Genomic DNA, 22,195 nt, shown 5'->3' on the forward strand with positions numbered 1-22,195 from the left:
AGAGTCAGAGCCTTTGTTAGCAGGGGTTTGTGTGGGCCGGCACCATAGTGAACACAGTTAAGCCTCACTAATTCCCCGAATGGGGGAAAAGCCAATCTCGATTTGTAAGAAGCTTGAATTTGAAAATATGTTTAAAGAAATGCCATGTTATTATTTCCACAAACGTGCAGTCAAACTGCTGGCTGGGGTCTGTGCTCTGAGCTTCCAAGACTCTTAAGGCCTTGAACAAACAGATAAGGACTGTAATTAGCATACTGGTCATTTGAATGCAAAGTGCAGTCAAAGTGGTGCTTAAAACCTGCGTGTTAGCATACTCCCATAGCAGGCTGTCACTTTCCTATGTTTATAGTATTAATTTGCCTAGCAACCTGCCCCCTTTCCTTTTTGGCAGTAAACTTGAGCCTGGCATGTCAGAATTCATTAAATTTTCAATATTAGCCACCGGAATGAATAAGGAGGGGAGGGGGTGAACCACTTGTAAAAAATCAACATGAACATATTTTAAACTTCACTTTTTAACTGACCTTTAAAGTTCATCAGTTAATTCATATTTATTATTTACTGGGTAGGGAATGTATTAGCTTGGTTGATTCAAAGGGGCGGAGGGGCAAGCTGTTTCGGATGTCCCTTCCCCAACAAGTGACCTGGTCAAGTGAACACCGGAGAGCATTGAAGGTAACCAGTTCCTGGATTTAACAAAGTAAGGACTGATTATGAGACTCAACAGGTGCATACCTATATGGAACAACGGCACAGGGAGATCTGCATCTATCAACCACGTCTGTGACCACCAGCCAATCCTGCATATACGTAGTAACTTTTTTTTCAATTCTAACTTTATTTTTTTATTTATTTATTTTTTGGCCATGTCACGGCATGTGGGATCTTAGTTCCCCAACCAGGGATCGTGCCCCCTGCAGTGGAAGCATGGAGTCCTAACCGCTGGACCACCAGGGAATTCCCTTAACTTTGTTTTTTTTTTTTTCTTTTTCAGATTCTTTTTTATTATAGGTTATTACAAGATATTGAATATAGTTCCCTGTGCTATACAGTAGGTCCTTTTTTAAATTTAATTTTTTTTATTAGTTTCTGCTTTATAACAAAGTGAATCAGTCATACATATACATCTGTTCCCACATCCCTTCCCTCATGCATCTCCCTCCCTCCCACCCTCCCCATCCCACCCCTCCAGGCGGTCACAAAGCACCGAGCTGATCTCCCTGTGCTCTGCGGCTGCTTCCCACTAGCTATCTACCTTACGTTTGGTAGTGTATATTGTTTTTAAATTCACACTTGAGACCACTTGATTTGAAGTGTGACTGAGCTGTATTTGGGAAGGGGAAAAGAGGAGACAAAGATGAATACAGCTGAAGTTTTATCCTAATATTCAGAGTCTTCATCACTCTGTTCTGCACATGGAAGAAAAGGGCTGTGTTTTTTTTTCCAAGTCGAACAAACCATCTGGCAGTTGGCGTGGGGATTGCAGGAAAAAGCTGGGTAAAGCCTGAGGGAGAATCAAACTTAAATGCCTGCCTGCCCTTTGGGAAAATTCCCCAATTCTACTTCCTGGCCCTGAGAGAGATGGCGAGAAGTTCCACTACCCTAAAGCTTTCCCACCTTACATGCATTTAATCTATATTTAATCTTCCCAATTACCCTAAGAAGGAGGTGCTATTAGATCCCCATTTCACAGATGAGAAAATTGAGGTTCAGAAAGGCTCAATAAGTTGCCAGGGTCTCAAAGCTGTTAAATAGTGAACCTGGAATTTGAATATCAGCAGATTAATTTCAGAGTCTGCATGTTGAACTTCTATGCAATACTGTTTCTCTGGGCTTTTGTCCCCTGGGTCCAGTACCATTCCAACGAATCTGATATATGACAATCCCATGTCCACTCAGTGATAATTTGTTAGGCACCTACTACGTAAATCTCAGTTTTAGGTATAGTGTGTGACTCTAGGTAGATTCAAGGAAATGTGGCTAACTCCTGATAATTCATGGGGCCTTCCAGATAGCCATAGGTTGGTTATCGCATTATTTATGTTAAAGCTTAATCAGCCAAAGGCTACCAGAGACAAGACTGTGTGTTGGACAAAGTCAAATGTATTGACCTGATGCATTGAGGAAGTGCATTCCAGAGGAACCATAGGGTGCCACTCTTGAAAAGAGGGAGGAGGGAACATCTTTTGTAGTGTTTGGGTTCCCACTGAAGGATGCTGAGGAGGGTCTAAGGAAGCAGGGCTGACTTCCGGATTGGTTGCAGCTTTGGAGGAGGATCAGGAGAAGGAGGGTTGAGTAGGAATTGGGTACTGTCATGAAGCAAGGGTGGCTTAGTAATTGGTATTCTCAGTAATACATGAGAATAGAAAAGCAGGTCTGGGCCATCGCTGGCAAGAAAGTATCAGTAGTAGTAGTCACTCAAAGAAGACAAAGGTCATTATGGCCTTTTACAACTGCTGTGTAACCTTGGGAGAAACAGTGTTTTCTGTTACCTTTGCAGCGGACTTTATTTGTCTGTCCTCCCAGCCTAATTAATGGTAGGGCTCTTTTTTCTTAGTCCAAGCTGATTCAAGTTTTGACTCTCAGATTTTGGCCTTTTTCAGAGGGGATGGGCCTGAGGGGGAAAAAACAGTTGACACTCAGGGCTTCCCTGGTGGCGCAGTGGTTGAGAGTCCGCCTGCCGATGCAGGGGACACGGGTTCATGCCCCGGTCCGGGAGGATCCCACATGCCGCAGAGTGGCTGGGCCCGTGAGCCATGGCCGCTGAGCCTGTGCGTCTGGAGCCTCTGCTCCACAACGGGAGAGGCCACAACAGTGAGAGGCCTGCGTACTGCAAAAAAAAAAAAAAAGTTGACACTCAGATCTACAATTAATAGTTTTGCTACTTTGCCGCTGAGTTGGTAAATTATCTAATGGGAGAGTGCATGTAAAACTGGTGAATATTGAAAAAGGCTTTTATTTCAGTTAGTAGTACTATATCAATGTCAATTTCCAGGGTTTTGACAATGTACTGTGGCCATGTAAAATACAATAATACAGTGTATCAAAATATTGGGGGAAACTCATTGAAGGATACCTGGGAACTCTCTGTACTATTTCTGCAACTTCTTGTGAGCCTTAAACTATTTCAAAATTTAAAACAGTTATAGAAGATGTGTAGCAGAACAGGTTTGTGTTGATCATCTTAATAAGGCTTTTTTAAAAGTAGTGTGACTTTATCTATTCTCTTCCCCCCAAAGAATCCAAAATTGGTTATATCAACGTTCTCTTGTATGTCACTGAATTTGAATATGGTACCCAAGAGTGATGTCAGTCAACATCCATGTCTACCAGTTACAGATCCCTGTGGGGTTATAAATATCAGAACCGTTTGTGCATCAACAGAGATGCCATTTGAGTAGGGTCTGGAAATATGTGTTAAATATCACCAGGTAGGGAAAGGAGAGAGAAAGCTATGCTAGGGAAAGGGAAGAGCAGGAGGAAAGGCACAGAAGTATGAAAGTCAAGGCATATCAGGGAAACAGATATTGGTTTGATGGAGCTGACGCTTGGGGTATAAAGGAGGACTGGTGGGAGAAGAACCTGGAAAGATGAGTTGGAGCTGGAATGTAACAGTCTGGATGTGATTCTCTTCTCTCTGAAATCGAGGACTTTGCATTTTCCTTGTAGTATTGTACTTACTACACCTGTCTTGTATCACAGTTACTTGAGTCTGTATTTTTTCTGCCCAGCTAGATCCCAGGTTCCTTGAGGAAATGGTCCGGGTTTGGTTCATCTGTGTAGCATCTGTAGCACCTAGCTGTGTGCTTTGTCCTTAGTAGGTGCTAATAAAATTGTCCTAGGAATGTATAATGTGTCACAAAGGTGCAGTTGATATTCCCTCTCAAGAACCTTCAGATCCCCAAGATAATGTAGAGTGAGGTGTTGACCTCCAGGGAAATGAAAGCATCAGGAAGAAAAGCACACAACCCATCCTCTTCAAGCTCCCTTTGTATCTGGCTTTGGTGACTGGGTATGGCCATGCCCTGCCATCTTTGACATATGCCCTCTATTGGCCCTCGACCATGCCATGATGGTGTCCTTTGAAGAGATGTAATGTGCCTTGCCCTAACCTATTTAGCATTCCACTCTCACTTCCCTCTGTTCAGCTTCGCTGGATGCTTGCAGAGATGCCTCACCCCTTCACCACCTGTTCCTTGGGTCTCTGAATTATAGTGAATACAATGGGGTTTAGATGGGAACCTGCAGATGCTAGGTGAGGAGCTCCTCAAGAAGGAGATTTTCTCCAGGATTTGGCTGACATACCTGACCTGAGGGGATCTCCACCACGCCTGCTGGTGATTTTTTCCCCTTTGCCTCCTAAGAGAAATGTTCTATTGCTCACCACTTCAGATGGTTGGGTGTGGGGATGGGGGCACTTCTGTTCCTGACAACCTCATTATGTGGTTATCAGGAGCAGACACTGCCCAGGTTGTCACGACAACCAGCAATGATTCAAAGCTTCCCTGAAAGGTCTGTATCTCTGGCAAATAATCAGCCTTTAGCTCTCAGCAGATGCTGAACTGAGCAGCCAATCACAGGTGCGCTGAGAAAGCATGACATCATAGTCCAGCCGGTCCACACACACAAAAAATTAAGATTTGGTTTTCTGTTTCTCTCCTTGGTTCTTTGTCCCCTAGATTTTGTCCTCTACTTTCTCATTCTCTCTCTTTTCCCCTAGTAAAATGGAGAGAGCAATGAAACCAACTTTCCAAATTCACTCTGCAGTTTGACTTAGGTTCGGGCAGTGCCTGGATCGGAGTGTGTGGGGAAGGAATGTATAATGTGATCCACTTAGGAGCAAAACAGAGCATCAGCTCAATTAAATAATGTGGTTTGATATGTAGGACCATGGAAGTGGGGCTAATTAAAACCAAGTCAGAGGAGAGGAACTTCCTAATTCTCATATTAATTCATCCACAGCCACCTGCATTTAATTGTCTTCTGCTTTTCCTTCGCTAGCTCCCTGGTGGAGGGGAGGAGGGCAGAGGCTGTGGGCTTCTGAAAACTGGTAGATTCTACAGGGCAGGTCTCTAACCGGCGCTAATTATAGCGAGGAGTGCCCCCCCCCCCCGCCACCACCCAGTCCCGAAGTTCCACCATACAGGGAGTATATGTAAATGGGGATTCGTCCAGTCTATTAAGGAGGTGTGTAGCTCTGAAATCTGTTAAAACCACTCATATTCCATTAGCCATTTGCATCCATACAAGAGTCCAGGGAGACAGGCAGGACAGGTTTCTCAAAGGAGAAATCTGAAGCTGAGGGAAATTCGAAACTTGCCCAAGGTTACCTAGCCAGAGGCTAGACTACAGTCTGGGTCTCCCGATTCCCTGGCCAGAACTCTGAAGACCCATGAGGATGGTGTTTTCCTTAAGGGATGTGGGATGAGACCTTTGCCCTGCAGGGTACCCACCACGTTGCCTCCTTCAGGACAGCTGGAGCCCCTAATGATTGGAGTAGAAGGTGGGAGGGATGGGAAGGAACCCATTAGGGCCTGACTACAGTGATGACAATAGGTTAGAGTGAGCAGGCCCAGATGAAAGAGGAGTGGGCACCGCGTGCCCAGCCAATGCCTTATGCGCTAGCTGCCAAGGCAGGTTCTTTTGTATTCAGGGCAGGAGGGAGGATTTTTTTTTTAAGTTCAGCTGTTGCAGCAAAAGCTGTGAAGACTGAGAGCCACAGAGACCCAGAGTCGACTACTGGGAATAATTTCTGGCTTTGGGACTTGAGGCAGGGTTGGAGAGGGAGCCAGAATATCCAGGCTGCTTTTGCCTGGTGGGTTCCCTTTAGCAGGGATTTGGCTGGAACAGTTTGAAGATATTCGTTTTAGTTTACATCTGTTGCTACAAGCCCCATCTCACTTCTCACGCGACTGAAAGGGCTGACTGGGTTGGTGGGAGCCAAAGGAGAAATACAACTGAAGTTGCCATGTAGGGTGGTAGAAAGAACAGAACTGACAGTGGGAGACCTGATTTCTAGGACCATCTTTCTGAGGCATTGAACAGGCTACTTTCAACCCCACACCTCCATTCACTCATCTATGAAATGCAGGTCATAATAATTGCCACAGTACACTGTCGTGGTTATTGTGAGGATCAAATGGGGAGAAACAAAACTGGTGTGTAACCTAAGGAGCAGGATACACGTGCCAAGAGGTTATTATGGGGCTTCCCTGGTGGCGCAGTGGTTGAGAGTCCGCCTGCCAATGCAGGGGACGCGGGTTCATGCCCCAGTCCGGGAAGATCCCACATGCCGTGGAGTGGCTGGGCCCGTGAGCCATGGCCGCTGAGCCTGCGTGTCCGGAGCCTGTGCTCCACAACAGGAGAGGCCACAACAGTGAGAGGCCCACGTACCGCAAAAAAAAAAAAAAAAAAAAAAAAAAAAGAGGTTATTATGGTAGTGTTGTTGTATCCTTAAATCAATGAGCTTGGGGAAGGGAGTTGATGAACACAGATAAAATCTTTAAGACATTTCAGTTTCCCTGCAAGGTCCCATGCAGTTATCCTATATTCCTGGAGAACAAACCCCAGCAGCAGTAAAGACTGCTGTATGGTATCAAGAATGAAATAGGTTATCACCCTTTCACAGGAAGACTGAAGTCTTTGTGTTTATCCCCGCTCCTAAGTCCAGTCCTCTTTCTATGACACCAATATGCTTTAACTTGTCAAGCACCTAATAGGATTTTGGCCCCGTGCTAGTTTCTGTAATCACCAGGGAGAGAAGAAATACACGCATGAAATGTTTAAATAACCATGTGCGGTGATTGCATAAATAGCTCTGAGGTATAGCTGAGGTATGTGGGAGGATTAGAGTGAAATCAAATACCTTTTAATTACAATTTAAATCAATAGCCTAGAAGACTCAAGTTAGATCATTAGCCAGGAAAATCCAGTTATATCTTTCTATTTCTTTTTTTTAAGTGTTCTTATTGTTTAAAATAACCCAAAGAAGTGCATTTTACAAATCAGAGATATAGCACTAAGTAAATGACATTCATTTATATCAGTGATTTTTAGATTACGTTTACCACGATGTAAAAATAAAAATCAGTGTGATGCGTTGCTCTTTTTTTAACCCCGAAGTTAATTTAAAAGATATCTGTAAAATCATTGGAAGAAGAACCATCCTGATTTAAACCTATTAATCAAGGATTTGAGGAGGAGGGGGATGGGAGTTTTTTCATTAGAAGACAGTAACCAAACCAAAAAAAAAAGCCTTTTTAAAATGCCTAATTAAAAAAAAATCAAGCTGGTATACTCAGATATTTTTTAAAGCAAATATGTATTTTAACAAAATCAGTAATACCACACATCATATTAGAAAGAGCATGGGTTTTGTACTCAGATCTAGACACAAATCCCAGCTCTGCAAAATTCATGTAATACTCATGTATACATAAATATATTTTTAATTAAAGAAAATAAAAAGTAAAATGCAAAATGATTCTTTTTTTCTTGCGGTACGCGGGCCTCTCACTCTTGTGGCCTCTCCCGTTGCGGAGCACAGGCTCCGGACACGCAGGCTCAGGGGCAATGGCTCACGGGTCCAGCCGCTCCACAGCATGTGGGATCCTCCCGGACAGGGGCACGAACCCGTGTCCCCTGCATCGGCAGGCGGACTCTCAGCCACTCCGCCACCAGGGAAGCCCCAAAGTGATTCTTAAAAAAGTCTTAAAAGTATGTGGTTTACTTAGTCTTTGCCTCCCTCTTTCCTGCTTTGTCGTAGACTTGAAGGGTCATTATTATTTATTTCCCAATTCCCAATATCATCAGAATTTAACATGAATTAGTCCAAAGAGGAATCCCAATCTCCAACTTCCCCAGATGTTGTCTCTGGTGAATCTAGAGGCCTGTTGTGTGACTTTTCCTAAGAGGACCCTGGCAGATGTATTAGTTCACTCTTGGTCTTGAAACTTATTTTGTTGACATTACAGCAAAATGATTGCTGGATGTTATGCAGTGTTGAGAAAATTGGATAGAAGTGCACTGGGGAGGGTCATGACCCATCTTGACCATTTAACTATGTGAGGACACATTTATCTTTATAAAAAGAAGTTCGAAAGTGAAGAGGGAAAATCACCAATAATTCTACTTCTTTAACCCAACTATTATAATTTTATGTTCATCTCTGATTTTTTTTGTGTGTATAGGCATATTTTACATCATTATAATTCGAATGTACTTATTATTTTGCATTTTTGGTCATTTTTGATGACAGCTTACTGTCTCCTTGCTGGGGTTTTCGCTAATTTACATAATCTAGCCAAATCCTAGGGTGGATGGATTTTGGAGTAGCAAGAGACGACATTTTTTTTCCTTGCGGTACGCAGGCCTCTCACTGTTGTGGCCTCTCCCGTTGCGGAGCACAGGATCCGGACATGCAGGCTCAGCGGCCATGGCTCACGGGCCCAGCCACTCCACGGCATGTGGGATCTTCCCGGACCAGGGCACGAACCCGTGTCCCTTGAATCAGCAGGCAGACTCTCAACCACTGTGCCACCAGGGAAGCCCAAGAGACGGCATTTGAGGTTAGATTTTAGAAGGCTTTCAACATGGGCAAAATTTTGAATTTTTTCTTAAAGACAGGAGATGCCATGGGAGGTTTTAGGGAAAGGATGGACAGAAACAGCCACATCTTAACAATTGTTAATATAACTATATGTGTGTGTGTGTGTGTGTATACACACATATATATTGTATTTGAAGTAGATTAATCATTCTCTTTTTGTATAATGCTGTTTTTATTTTTTTTTTTTGGCTGCGTTGGGTCTTCGTTGCTGCGCGTGGGCTTTCTCTGGTTGCGGCGAGCAGAGGCTACTCTTTGTTGCAGTGCGCGGGCTTCTCATTGCGGTGGCTTCCCTTGTTGTGGAGCACCGGCTCTAGGTACACGGGCTTCTGTAGTTGTGGCACGTGGGCTCAGTAGTTGTGGCGCACGGGCTTAGTTGCTCTGCAGCATGTGGGATCTTCCTGGACTAGGGCTCGAACCAGTGACCCCTGCATTGGCAGGCGGAATCTTAATCACTGCGCCACCAGGGAAGCCCCGGGAAGCCCCTATAATGCTGTTTCTAAAATGTGTGTTTCATGTGAAGAAAGGTGGTTTTCCTATCTAGATTGCCATCTCTTTGAACCCCATTGCCATACCTGCCTCTCAGTTTACTGTGGATTCTGGAGACTCCATCGGTGTAAACTTCTTGCCTGACAGGTGGTGTCCCAAATCCAAACCATTTGCCCCCAGTAAAAAGTGCTTGTGTAGCTGGACAGATTTCCTCCCCTGAAAATGTATCTGAAATCCCAGTCTTCCTGCGGGGGCAGTTGAGGAAGATATACTCAATAACCGCCCTCCCCTCCCACTGTCAGGTGCGCCTCTTTCTCAAGGGCCACACCTCTGTCTAGACAACCGTGACAGTGTAGAAGTTTCCATCTCCTTTTCCTTTCCCTCTCCCTGTTCCCTCCCCTTCATTTTTTTTTTTTTTCCTTCCCGGCGCTTCCTGCCTGGAAACAAAAGATTGGTCCCCAGTAGCCCACTCAGGGTGATTTTAGTTTTCTGCTCCGGCTCTGATTGGCCTCCGCGCGGTGCAGAGCCCAGGTGACGTCATAGCGGAGCAGGGCGAGGGAGCTGTTGCCGAGCAGGGCTCGACCGCGGGCGTGCAGCTGTGGGCGGCGGACCGTTTGGGGTCTCGCGCGGGGGGCTGCAGCTTTCCCCGGCCCGGAGCGAGTGTGCGGGGCCGGGAGGAGAGCCGGGGGGGTGGGGAGCGGGCCGAGCCCGGGGCTGCGGCTGCGGCCGCGGGGCTGTGGCGCCCCAGCCCCGCCAGCCAGCCCGAGCGCTCGGAGGGAGAGGCAAGGTCTGGACAGGGTGGCTGGACCAGTGGCAGGTAAATCCCGCGGTGGGTGGCACCCGGCTCGCTCTGGGGAAGGGGGTGGCGGCTGGGCTCTGCTTTTAGCCGGCCAGGCAGATTTCTGCCTGCCCGGACCCCCCTCCCGCTGTCACGGCGCCCCGGCCTCGAGTCCCCTACGTGGCTCCCCCAGAGCCCTGACACCCGGCGCACCGTGTACACGATCTCGGCTCGCGAACGCGGACAAGTGGGTGTGTCGGGACCATTCCCGGAGGACCAGGGCCCCTTCGGTGGGTCAAGCCCTAGACTCGCTTACTGGGGCCTGGGCCGCTCGAGGCTAAATCCGCCCCCGGAGCTACGTCAGGCTGTAAGTCTTATACCATCTTCCCGCCTCCCTCCCCCAGCCACTGTAGCAGCGACGGCAGCCCCCTACTCCCCCAAGGCGAGGGGGTGTGGCCGCGGCCCCGGCAAGTCCGGGGGAGGGGGAACAGCCCAACCCGAGCAAACAGAAAAAGTGACGATTTTCTTACACGGGCGCCTTTCCCCCTTTCTTTTATTTTTCTCTATTCCCCCTCCCCCTTTTTGGCGGGGGGAGGGCCACCAGAGGAGGACTCTTTTCTTCTCCTGTGAGGACTAGAATGATGCAATGATGTCCCTAGAAAACCCGGGGTCCCTCAGTTGGCCTTTGTCTTTGGGGAGCAGGGTCATCAGGTCCACTGCCCCCCTTCCCTGTCCCCCTCAGCTTGCAGGGGGCCTTGCCCTCAGTTTGTGAACTGGCTCTGGCAAGGTTCCTGCCACACTTTCAGAGGGATTGGACCTTTTTGATTTCTTGCTCTGGCAGGTTCTCCTTCCCTCGGTGGTGGTGGAGGGGTGGAGTGAGGGAGCGGTGGGAGGGCGGTGCCCGCAGGGAGGGAGCCAGAGGCTCCACTTGTTCTTTTGGTCCCACCTTCCAGAATCCAGTGCCAGTCTCTGGACTTGAGGGTTCTGGGCTGTGGTCTGTAGAAGCGAAGGAGAGAAGGGTGAGTGGCTTGGCTTTGGGAAGCATGAAGGGGGCGGTTGCAGTGCTATTTTTAAAAAATGGTTTTCAGCAGGGAAGCCTTTAGCCATGTTAGTCTCGCTCCCCTCATGGTTTTGCAGACTCAAATCCAGGCCAACTGTATGGCTGTCTGAGGTGTTGGAACAGAAGGAAGTCCATTCCTGTCGGTGACAACACTGTGGCCCTGTTCTGGAATGACTGAGGTGTAAAGGTCAGTGCGATTTTCACTGGGCCATCTGCAAAATTATAATTGGGCAGGGCTGTCGTTTGGTTCTTGAGGCCTTTAATCAGGGACACCTTTGGGCAAAGGGACTGAATATGGTAATGGGCAATTAACAGGCCAGGGCTTGGAGAGAGCCATGTAAGTCTCTGTTTCTGGATACAAATATCATAGCCTCTTTCCCCCAGGAAAGAGGCAAAATAGCCAGAGACTGGGGGGTGGGGGGGCGGGTAAAAGCCAACAGCTGCGAATCTCGAGGCCAGGGGGGACCTTGTAGGAGAGACCTCACAGAAAAAGGGGGTTTGCCTGTGACAGAGATATAGGCATGGGGCCACAACACCCTAAGGACGTTCCAAGTAGCTGACCATTCCCACAGGTTGCTCTGAGGTCTTTTGGGGGAAGGGAGCAGACAGACGTGACAAGAGACGGAAATGAGGAAGAACTTCAGGGATTGGGAGGTGCTGCCCTCATCAGAGACTCTGTTATTATGAGGTCAGAGACTAAGCTACAATGAAGTCAAAGTGGGTAGCCAAGGCCAAAAAAAATCAGATCTAGAAATCAGATAGAGTAGGTAGGTAAGGTCAGGGGAGTAGATAGGAGCAAAGCCAAAGAGAGAGAGAAGAAAAAAGCCACCGTCTTACCAGGAGCCTAAAGGCCCTGATTTCCCTGGTGAACTGGGGGCAGTTTTGGTGGCTGAGACACCTGTGGCTCAGTCCAGACTTAGGGGGACGATTGCTCCGTAGTTGGGGAATCAATAGCGTTCCCACCGGTGAAACCCAACCTTCAGGAGCCAGTAGCTTTGGTCGAGGGAAGAAGAAGAAACTTGATGAGCAGCAGCCTCTACAAATGGCTCTTCCTCCTGGGTAAGGAGAAGGGAGTGGGGGGCCCCAGAACGGACTGGGGGAGCTTCGAATCTGGCCGAGACAGGTAGGTTGACTGCTTTTACCTGGGGTGGGCCAGGTCCAGGTCTGGGGCCCCTGCTTCAGGCATGGGGGTATCTCTGCCTGTGTTCAAAAAGAAAGCCCTCCTTCCCGGGGGCTCTGGGACCCTGTGCAGACCAGGGACGCGAAAACCACTGCCCTAGAAGGTAAGTGAAGCTGCTGAGGCATCTGGGGTGCAGCTTAAGCTTCAGCTGCCCTGTTGTTCCCCCAGCCTCGCCACCGGCCAGAGGCTAGGCGGTTCCCTCTGCAGGGCCTGGGGTGAACTCGGCTGCCAGCTCAGCACTACGCGGCTTCTCCGACAGGGGGCGGGAAAGGGCAGGCCGCGGTGTGCCCAGGGCCAGAGTCCTCCATTTCAGGTGTGAAACCTGGGCCTCGGATCAAGTGACAGCCATACATTTCAAATCTGATTTAGGGGTACCAGATGAACCCTCGGGTCTGGCAGTCTGCTTCCATTTCCTCCCAGAATGTGTCGCTTCCTCCCGCGCTCCGTGACTTCGGAAGGCGTTTGCATTTACATCCCCGGTGATTACTGGAGTCGCTAATACAGCCTAACCCGGAGTTTAATTGGAAACGTTAATCAATGCGATGGATCCGTGTCTGATTTGCACAGTCGGTCAATTATCTGCAGGTTGGGGCAATCTGCGCTGCACCCAGGGGGATGCGAGGAGGGGCAAGATGGCATGGCCACAGCTGGGTCTGCGGGCATGGAGCAAAATGAGGGAAGAGGAGCTTGAAGACTGGAAAGAGATGAACAGTTTCCTGGTGGGGAATGGAAATCACGGAAAGGCCTGGGCGCCTGATCACTGAGATGGAATAGGATGGTGTTGGAGCCCACACAGTGGAGATGGAGGCCAGGGTTTTGCCCTGAGGTGGGAGGGTCCTGGATTTGGAGAAGGAAGATTTTTTAGGGACCAGAGGACCAGGAGCTGGGGTGGAACCAACCCTGGGAGTCCAGAAGCCAGTGTTCTGGTCTGAGTGTTTCTGCCCCTCTCTGGGCCTCAATTTCCTTGTCTTTCAAATGATAGGTTTGGACTAGGTGGTTTCTAAGATGGTGGTGACATTTTAGGAAGTGGGTCCATTTATTCTTGGTAATGAAAAACAGGTTCACTAAAGGAGAGCCCCCCCAAATTTACCCCTTTTAAATCGTACTTTTTGGCGTGCCTCTAATTTGGAGGAAAACTGTACAAAACAAACCCACAACCACTACACACGTTTCATCTCTTTCAGCAGGGTGGCCTTTTATTTCATGGGAATGGGAACAGGGAGGAAAAGAGATGCACAAGTCGAGAATCTGCCCCTGTAACCAAGCCCCTGAAAAGCGCCCTGGGGCTCTTACACAGATCTTACACCCTGGAGGGGGGTGGACATGCGTTAGTGGCCCTGACTCCCTAACTCAGCCTCAAAACAGAAGGGCTTGGGGTGAGGGTGAAGGAAAGGCCCGGCTTAGGGTCTGTATCCTTTTCCTTCTGTCTTCCTCACGCCCCTCCCTCTCTGAGCCAGGGGGACGTTTTGGAATTCTGTACTTTCTAGAGACACTACCCCTAACAATCAGCACAATCGCGCCCTCTAGTGACCTCAACGGGGACACCTTTGGCAGAGCTCTGGATACATCCCCGTGGCCCAGCTCCGAGGTCAGAGCTTAACCCCCTGTGCAGCTGCTCCTTCCTGTGGAGAAGGGCTCCAGTCCTTCCAACTGAGAAACTCAGGTGGCTGCAACTTCCTGTAGGCCCATCTGGGGCTGGGAGTTGAGAGAGGGAGCCATTTCACCCCCAGTGCCCAGTTTCCTGTTCTGGAACATTCCCAGCTTTCTTCAGTGCTGGGACACTGCCTCGTCTGGTACCCCTAAATCAGGTACCTGCCATGGGAGGGCTCTGTGGTGGAGAGAGTGGTTGTCCACACATTCCCTCCCCTACCAAAGAGGTGGCAGCCCTAGTCCCCAGACAGATGCTGGCAGGAAGCCGGAATGTAGCAAGGCTGGGGTGCTGGTAGGCGCACGAGGGGTGCATCGATCTCTACACCAGCCTCCAGTAGGAGGCTAAGCCACAGGTGCATACACGGGCAGTTTAAACACACAGAAGATACACACAACGTGCCGTAGACATATGACACACAATATGGATTAGACACAGGCTCCCCAAGCACAGGATAGATGGAATACACATGTAACACGCTGCAGACCCACGGCGCACATACGCAATACGGTACTGCCATGATACACGTGCACAACACCATATAGACACGGCTGCACATGCACGACACGGTGCAGGCACGCAAATGCAAAGTGGCGCAGGCTGCGGCTCGTACACACCCGACCCCGTACGTGCTCACACACAGACGTACCCGCGCTTCCACCACAGCATACCCCCAGACAGGTGACAGGAGTGCGGCCGCCGGGTGGAGCTCTGTGTCCTGCCCGTTGCTTCTGCATTGGCTCTGGCTGTGCAGCTGGTGGGTTCAAAGCGGGCTGCCTTGGAAGCAATAAGCAGCTGAGGGGAAGTGGAGGTAGGTCAAGGAAAGCTCTTGATCTTGCACAGAAACCTGGAGCTACTTGGTTAGTACCGGCTGGTGCACTAGCACCCCACTCCCCCAGGTCCTGTGGTGTGGCTCCCCACGTGGGGATGCGCAGGGGCCTTCCTGCGGCCCTTCTTCTTGGACCCTCTCCAAGTCCCGCCCCTCTCTGGAGCTGCGGCAGCCCTCCCTCCCTCACCCCCCCACGCCCTTGCAGGATGAGCTCATGCCTTGGGGGCGGGGGTGGCACACCACTCAGCGGTGCAATGGGTAGCATTTGGAAAAGCTGCTTGGAGTGTGCGTGTGGGACGCTCGCAGGGGATGCCAGGGCCCTGGGGGGCCAGACGTGCTCTGGAGGCTTGCCAGCAGCAACTGGCAGACCTGGGGGATGGCTTGGTCTTTTTATCCTAGAAAGGGGAATTGGGAAGAACGGGGCTTTTCCTGGCTTCCTGAGGCTTCAGTTTTACTCTCTCCAGCTTTAGATATCCATCCATCCATCCATGTCTTTGGATTAGGACCCTCTGCATTCTGGAATCCCCTAATAGAGCATGTGCCAGCCCGGATCTGACTCTATTGGAAGTGAGCCCATAGGTGCTGCTCTTCTTTGAGGACAAAGTCTATGGAGGAAAGAGGGGGCAGGGAAGGAAGGATTGCAGGGCTTGGGGTCCTATCAAGGGAATATCAGTCTCCTCCTTGAGAGGCTCAAGTGATTGTGGGGAAAGGCAGGAAAGGGAAGGGTTAAAGGGACCCTGTCTCCTTTGTGGTTGGACATGGAAACCTCTCTGGGGAAGATAGGGGAAATTGTAACCCCCTAAAAACCCCAGTATGTATTCACCCCCCAAAATCTGGGGAAGACTACGGAAGACATCCCTGTGGCAGAGATTGGCGGAAGGTAGAGGAAAGTTCCAATTAGGATCAGAGGCCGAGGCCCTCAGCGGCTGTGAGATGATAGCAAATTAGGGGACCTCAGAGTGCTCCCCCAAGCCGGCCCACCAACCCAGTGAAGGAGGTTGTTTAAGAGGGAAATGGAAATGGCGGTGGAGACTTGGGGGTGAGGGATGGAATAAGCTGAACAGCCGGGTCTTCAGTCAGCTCAGGTAGCCTCAGAGCCAAACCTGCATTTGCCACCATCTCGCAATTTCCTCCTGTCCACTGGACTGTACCACCTCCTGTAAATATGCAAATGTTTCACGTCTGTCACTTGATTGAGTGCTCTCAGCACTTGTCCAGGGTGACTAGGGCAGGTCTTTTCCACTCACCAGCAAGTAGATCCAGAGTGGTGAAGTGCTAGCAGTTTTCAGCTTGAAACTCCCAGCTCAGTGCCCTTTCCGGACTCCCATGTACCGAGGCTTTTTTTTATACTTCTTGACTCTGATTATCTACCTTCTTAAGGGATTTTCTGTAGTGTGTGTGTGTGTGTGTGTGTGTGTGTGTGTGTGTGTGATATTTGGGGGGTTGCATGGAGTAGTAGCAGGTGGGGAAGGAGGTTCCCGCCCCCCCACAATGCTTCTCTCGGCAGGTTTCCCCCAAGAAAGAGCAGCTGAGTCCTTGCATCTTGTGGCAGCTGGTGTGCCCAGCACTGAGCCCGTCGGAGCTGAAGGCAGCCCGGCCCCTTCTCATGGGCAGCACCCACCTGTGCTGAGGTCCTGCAGCGGTGGCTGTGTGAGGTGAGTAATGGATTCCAGGGCAGGGAGTTAGGGATCTCCAAATCCAGGTAAATGCCACCTTTCCACCAGAGCTCCCTAAGTCGAAGTCCCTGCCTGGGCCTCACCAGCCAGGCCTCAGGGCACAGCCCATACTTTCTGGGGGATTGTGCAGCTGCACTTGGTCTCTTGGTTCCCCCATCTCTAATATGGGATTGACAGTCTTGACCTACATCCTGGAGTGAGCAGGAGAAACAACCTAACAGTCATTGCCAAGTCCTTTGCAAATGTCAAGCTCCATCTGAGAGCTTTAGTGTAACACAGACATGCTTCCCATCAAGCTGTCATTTCCTTTCCTCTTGCTTTCCTGATATTGAAGTGACACTTCAGCCACATGCCCCAAATTCACCAATTGGTTCCTGTAATTTCTACTGCCCCATAACCTTAATTTTACCTTCCTATTCAAAGTGTACCCCCATCCCATCCATCCCAGCTTCTGGGCCTGGCAGGCTTAACTTAAGCCTTCCAGAACACTCCCTCTGTCTTACCACCCAACCAGGGAGCATTTCCTCCCCCAGCTCTCCAATGACACTCGAGTCTGTAGCATGTAGTGTAGCCCTTGTTTCTCTGCTGCCTTAACTAATTCTTGCATGGTTTCTGGAGTATTCATCTTGGCAAGTGAACTGGACTGTGTAGGGTCTTCAGGAGTAGGGACCAGATTTCACAGGTCTCTAGTCTCTCTCAAGTGTCTGGCAGTTCCCTAACAGCTTTTCCATTTGGGCCTCTCTCTCTTCCCGTCCACTCCTTTCAGGTTTCTTGGCCTGCCTCTCTGATCATCTACCTGTCTCTTTTCCTCTCAGGCAGCCATGATAGCTTCCTCTGTTGTCGTCTCTGTCTGGCCTTCTGTTGCTATATGCTGAGGTCCAGCTACCTGTATCTTACTGTCCCTCTGTCTCCCTGTCTGGTCTTCTGTCTTTTTGTCAGTTGCTGAGACATCTCTCATACTGCCCAAGTCAAAACCGAACAACCAAAATAAAAGACCCAACAAGAAAAACAAAGAGACCTAAACAAAAAACAAACAAGGAATATGCAATGCAGTTTCCTTTCACACTGAGCCTGTCCTGGGCCTACAGGACAAAGGAAAACTGCAGCTCAGTGGCAGGTGCTTCTGTGATGCCATCTCATGGAGGGGAAGCTCCAGAGTTTTGGCCGTGAAATTGAAGGTATGAAATTACAGCCTTGCCGATATTGATGCATTCAGCTTTCCAGAGATGCTCTGGCAGGGGATCCTCTATAGATCTTGAGCAACAGAAGGTAACTAGAACTGGCTAAAATAAGAAGCAAGCTCCTGGGTCTCTCCTGGGTGTTCCATGACAGCCACAATAATAACTTGTATTTATTGTCTACTGTTGCCAGCACTGTGCTAGGCATTTTACTTGCATGAGACCATTTGATCCTACAGTAACTCTGCAAGGTAGAAATTTTTTCTGATCGTTGCTGTTTTTGTCTCTGATTATAAAAGTGAGACTAGTTAGGTAGGTATTTTTATCATCACTGTTTTACCCATGAGGAGATAGAGGTTGAGAGGGGCTAAGGTGCTTGCGTGTAACTGGACACATGTTGTGACTTTGGGAAGAAAGACACTTCTGGAGGGTTTCTCAGCATCCCAGATAATTTTGGTACCCTCCGGTGCTCACACACAAACACTCTCACAAGCACATACTCATACCCTTGTACGTTCACACGATCATATCTACCTCCTTGACTCACACTCACTGTTCACACTGGACACATTCATAGTGATGATCACTCTCACCCCCTCGCCCTCACACACCGTCATATTTCTGAACACACTATATACAGGTACATTCATACTGACACACGCTGATACATATTCACGTCTCTATATTCACAGTTCCGTACTGACACACACCCACACTTATCATACACCCACCCTCACGTTCTCACACACTCTTTACGTTCCTTCTTATGTTCTCACACTCTCCCAGTCATACCTATACAATCCCATCCACTCAGATGATGCAGTCACCTGTAACCCTCCCTCAAATTCCTACACAATTACACACACTCCGTATGCAGACATAGGTTGACTTTCCCCTGCCTGTTTCTCACGTGGTCATACACACGCTCAATTTCATACACTCCAACACATTTGCACTGACACCACTATTTCCTCCTCATAGTTACATGTTTATACAGCTCTCAAGTCATGGACACACATGTGTGCATACATGTTCATATGTTCACATTTATACATGCTCACACCATAAATGCAATCTCACCCATTTAAATTCTTCTATCTTTGTACACTCTGAATTACACCCTTCCACTCATATATTCAGCACTGATACAATCACTCTAACCGTGTCACATTCACACGTAATCACACTTACCCATGGCAACACTCATTTTGACACAGATTCACAATAGTACTAATAATGACCCACGCTGTCACGTACACACCCATGTGATACTTTCCCAAACTCTTATACATACCCCCGCACTGATACTATCACATTCACACACTTTCTCGCTTCACACACACACACACACACACACACATTGTAACACACCCAAGTACAGGCAGTAGTTCATAGTCACAGCTGTCACTTTTTCCCCCTGTTTGCCACTAGTTCTCACCTCTGGTTAAAAGGAAGAGTGTTGCTCTCAGCCAGGTGCCAGTGGGACTGGACCTTTCTAGTAGAAAGGAGTGAGATTTATGTCTAGGATTAAAAAGAAGCTGCTCAAACCCTCAGGTCAAGTTTTACATCCTTTCACCATAGTTTCCTTTTGCAGAAATCACCTCTAATAGGCAGAACCTTAGCCACTCCTTTCCAGAGAGGTTAGGGTTTCAATGGTTTGTTTATCTTTTGGAAGTTTATGGCTTAACTTGCCACCTCATTTCTCTCCCAAGGGCAGGGGGAGGTGAAGCATGCGTTTCTTTATGCACTCATAATGGTTTCCTGTGTGAAAGTGTGTGTCATTGATTTTATGTTTATGATCTGGAATTGCCTGCTGATTAGACACGTGGAAAGGGCAGTCCTGCTTCCAGCAGGTACCTCTCATCCAGCCAGGTCTACCCTTCCCCTGTTAACCCTGGACCATGGTATTCAAGAAAGAGAAAGAAAAGGTCAATGAGCTAGCTGGATGATAAAACACATTCCTATTGTGAGTGTGCACGAGCACATATAGACCCCACTGGAATTTCAACAGCTGTTACTAACAAGTTAACAGAGGAGATTTCTCAGTAGGCGTGGGTAAAGACAAGCTGAAGAAACTTCCTTGCACTCCAGACAGACTGTAGATTTCCCTGCAGAGGGTGAAAAAAAAAACCCAGGAGTGAACCAATAGATCAGGAGCCTGGTGCCAGGGCCATGTGCCACCCTCGTCCACAAGAGCACCTTGTAGGAGTCTCCGTAGTCCATGGCTGCCCCTGCTGGAGTCTCCCTGGAGTAAAAACACTTCAAAATATGACCAAGCTGCCATTGGATATGGGTTCCAGCACACCATGGGGAAGAGGCTATACTCTGGGATAACACTTCTCCAGCCCACCCCATGTACACCCATCATTAGATCGAGAACTTCTTTGATAGCTGAGACTACACCACCTTACTTATCTTGGACGCTCAGTGCCTAACACAGTGCCGGGCCCAGGGCAGCTGCTTGAGAAACTCGATTAAGAAACTAAATGGGGTGGGTGGGCAGCAACATGTGGTCAGGACACATCCAGTGCCTCTCTCCTTCAATTCCAGGATTCCAATGGCATTACCAGCTCACATTGAGGACCTTCTGTGGGCCACACATAGTACAAGGCCCAGAGGGAAATTCAAATGCGCGAGAGGCACAGACTCTGCCCCTGAGGTAATTTCATTTAAATGGGAAAGATGAAGTCGCCATGAAACCGTAGTACAAGGCAGCAGTCTTGAAGTTTGGGGTCAGCGGAATCTTCATCATGTAATCCAGTGGTCTTCAGGCTCCAAAAGGCCTTGAGGGCCCATGAGTGGTTGGAAACAGCAGTCAGGATTTAGGGAGGACACTTCCCAAAGCAAACTGCCTCATAGACATCTTGCTTAGCACAGGAAAGATGGGTCGTCTTTCTAGAAGATTGTGTAACAAAGTGCTTTGTCACTGGGCATAAGGCAGAGGAATAAAAGTGAGTGTTTAGACCTTAATGGAAATATTGTACTTAATTAAGATTTAGCCACCACTTCCACCAGGAGACAGCTTTAGGGAAATAGCTCGGCAAATTTACATTTGATCGTTTCTGCCGATATGCTGAGACTCATCGAAAGCAATTTATAAAACTGACAGTACTGGCTGAATTTTAGGAGGGACAAAATGCACCTCCCTGAATTCACCTGAATACAGTGAGGAGCGCTAAGTAAGGAGACCCACCCCTTGCATGTATATGGTATTTTCTACTTCTCAAAATATTTAATAACCCCTTCATCTGTTATGATAGAAGCATTAGGAGCACCAACTCTGGAATCAGCTGGACCAGCATTTGAAGCCCAATTTGGCCGCTTCCTAGCCATGTAACCTTGTTTGAGTCAATTACTTATCCCCAGGTCTCAGTTTCCTCATCTGTAAAATGGGCACGACACCAATACCTCATTGAGTTGTTATGGGGATGAATTGAGGTACTGTATGAAAGCGTTTAGCACAAGGTCTGGACTATAGTCAGTGCTCAACAAAAATGGTAGATCTTATTATTATCCTTACCACAGCCCTTGGAAGGAGGTGCTCTCAAAGGGGCAGAACCCTGAGGTAACAGAGAAACAGTATGGTTCCTTGCTGCCAAAGACCCGATTTTCACAGGACTTGTTGCGTGCTTTCCTTTAAGTCTTTATGTCTGCTTAATCACAGGCTAGGGGTCAATGCTCATTTCCACTTAAGAAGATGAGTGAAAAATAAAATTAACCCATGTGAGTTTCCTCATTTCCTGTGACATTTTTAGACATGCTTATTTGGCCACTGTAGCAATGTTTCATGTTCATTTCAATGTCCCCTCTAGTCCTACAGCTTTTGCCTTGAAATCGTGAAGCCCTCAGTAATGTCACCTTCATATGCTGGTACAGAAACCTGGGAGAGGAGGAATGGAAAAGACTTCTGATGCTGGTGGAGCCAGAGGTCTGGTCTCTAACCACAGGCACTCCTCTGCCCTTGATTCTCATGCTGAAATGTCTGTGTTGTGGGCAGGGGGTCTGTTCATTTCCAGGCTTTGGTCCCAGACAGCAGAGTGGAGGCACGGTTCACTCACTTCAAAGCCCTAAGAGCATTTGTGTCCATGCAAAAGCTGTGAGTAACTGAGACCTCATCATATCACATAAAACTGTAATGTGATTGAGGAAGCATAAATAAGAGCATGGGCTTTGGAGTCACACAGACATGAGATTGTGTAGTTTTGTTTTTCTTTTCCATTATGGTTTATTACCAGATATTGAATATAGTTCCCTGTGCTATACAATAGGACCTTGTTGTTTATCCATTCTGTATATAATAGTTTGCATCTGCTAATCCCAACCTCCCAGTCCTCACTCCCGCCCCCTCCCCCGGCAACTACAAGTCTGTTCTCTAGGTCTGTGAGTCTGTTTCTGTTTGGTGGATAGGTTCATTTCTGTCATATTTTATTAATAGATTCTACATATAAGAGGTATCACATGGTATTTGTCTTTGAGATTGTCTAGTCTTACTCTGTGACCTTGGCGAGTGAACTGATGTTTCTGAATGTCAGTTTCACCTGTAAAATGGAAGTAATACAAGTGGTTTTGCAAGTTATGTGAACTTGTACATGAGTAACTTTTAGCAGAGTGCCTGGAACATAATCAAATCTCAATGAATGGTGGTGACTTTTTTTATGGCCTGTGAAGTCTGTGGCAGTAATTGTAAACATCTTCTGTGGGGTAAAAAATCTTAAATTACTTCAAAGCATTTCTCACATGTGGATCATTTGA

General features: G+C 48.2%; 1 protein-coding gene across 6 annotated transcripts in view; it reads left to right on the plus strand.

Annotated features, from left to right (window-relative positions):
- The first annotated feature begins 9,628 nt into the window (after positions 1 to 9,628).
- PAK3 (p21 (RAC1) activated kinase 3) overlaps positions 9,629 to 22,195 on the plus strand; it is a 122,534-nt gene continuing 109,967 nt past the window's right edge. For 2 of the 6 annotated variants that reach the window (XM_082610617.1, XM_082610619.1), the window contains exons 1-4: positions 9,919 to 10,239; positions 10,826 to 10,891; positions 11,010 to 11,119; positions 16,097 to 16,244. The gene's annotated coding sequence lies outside the window, so the exon portion shown is untranslated. The other 4 variants (XM_082610615.1, XM_082610614.1, XM_082610616.1 and 1 more) reach the window with 4 other exon arrangements.

The sequence above is a fragment of the Mesoplodon mirus genome (genome assembly GCF_964341445.2).
Source record: "Mesoplodon mirus genome assembly, chromosome: X".
NCBI classification, from domain to species: Eukaryota; Metazoa; Chordata; class Mammalia; order Artiodactyla; family Ziphiidae; genus Mesoplodon; species Mesoplodon mirus.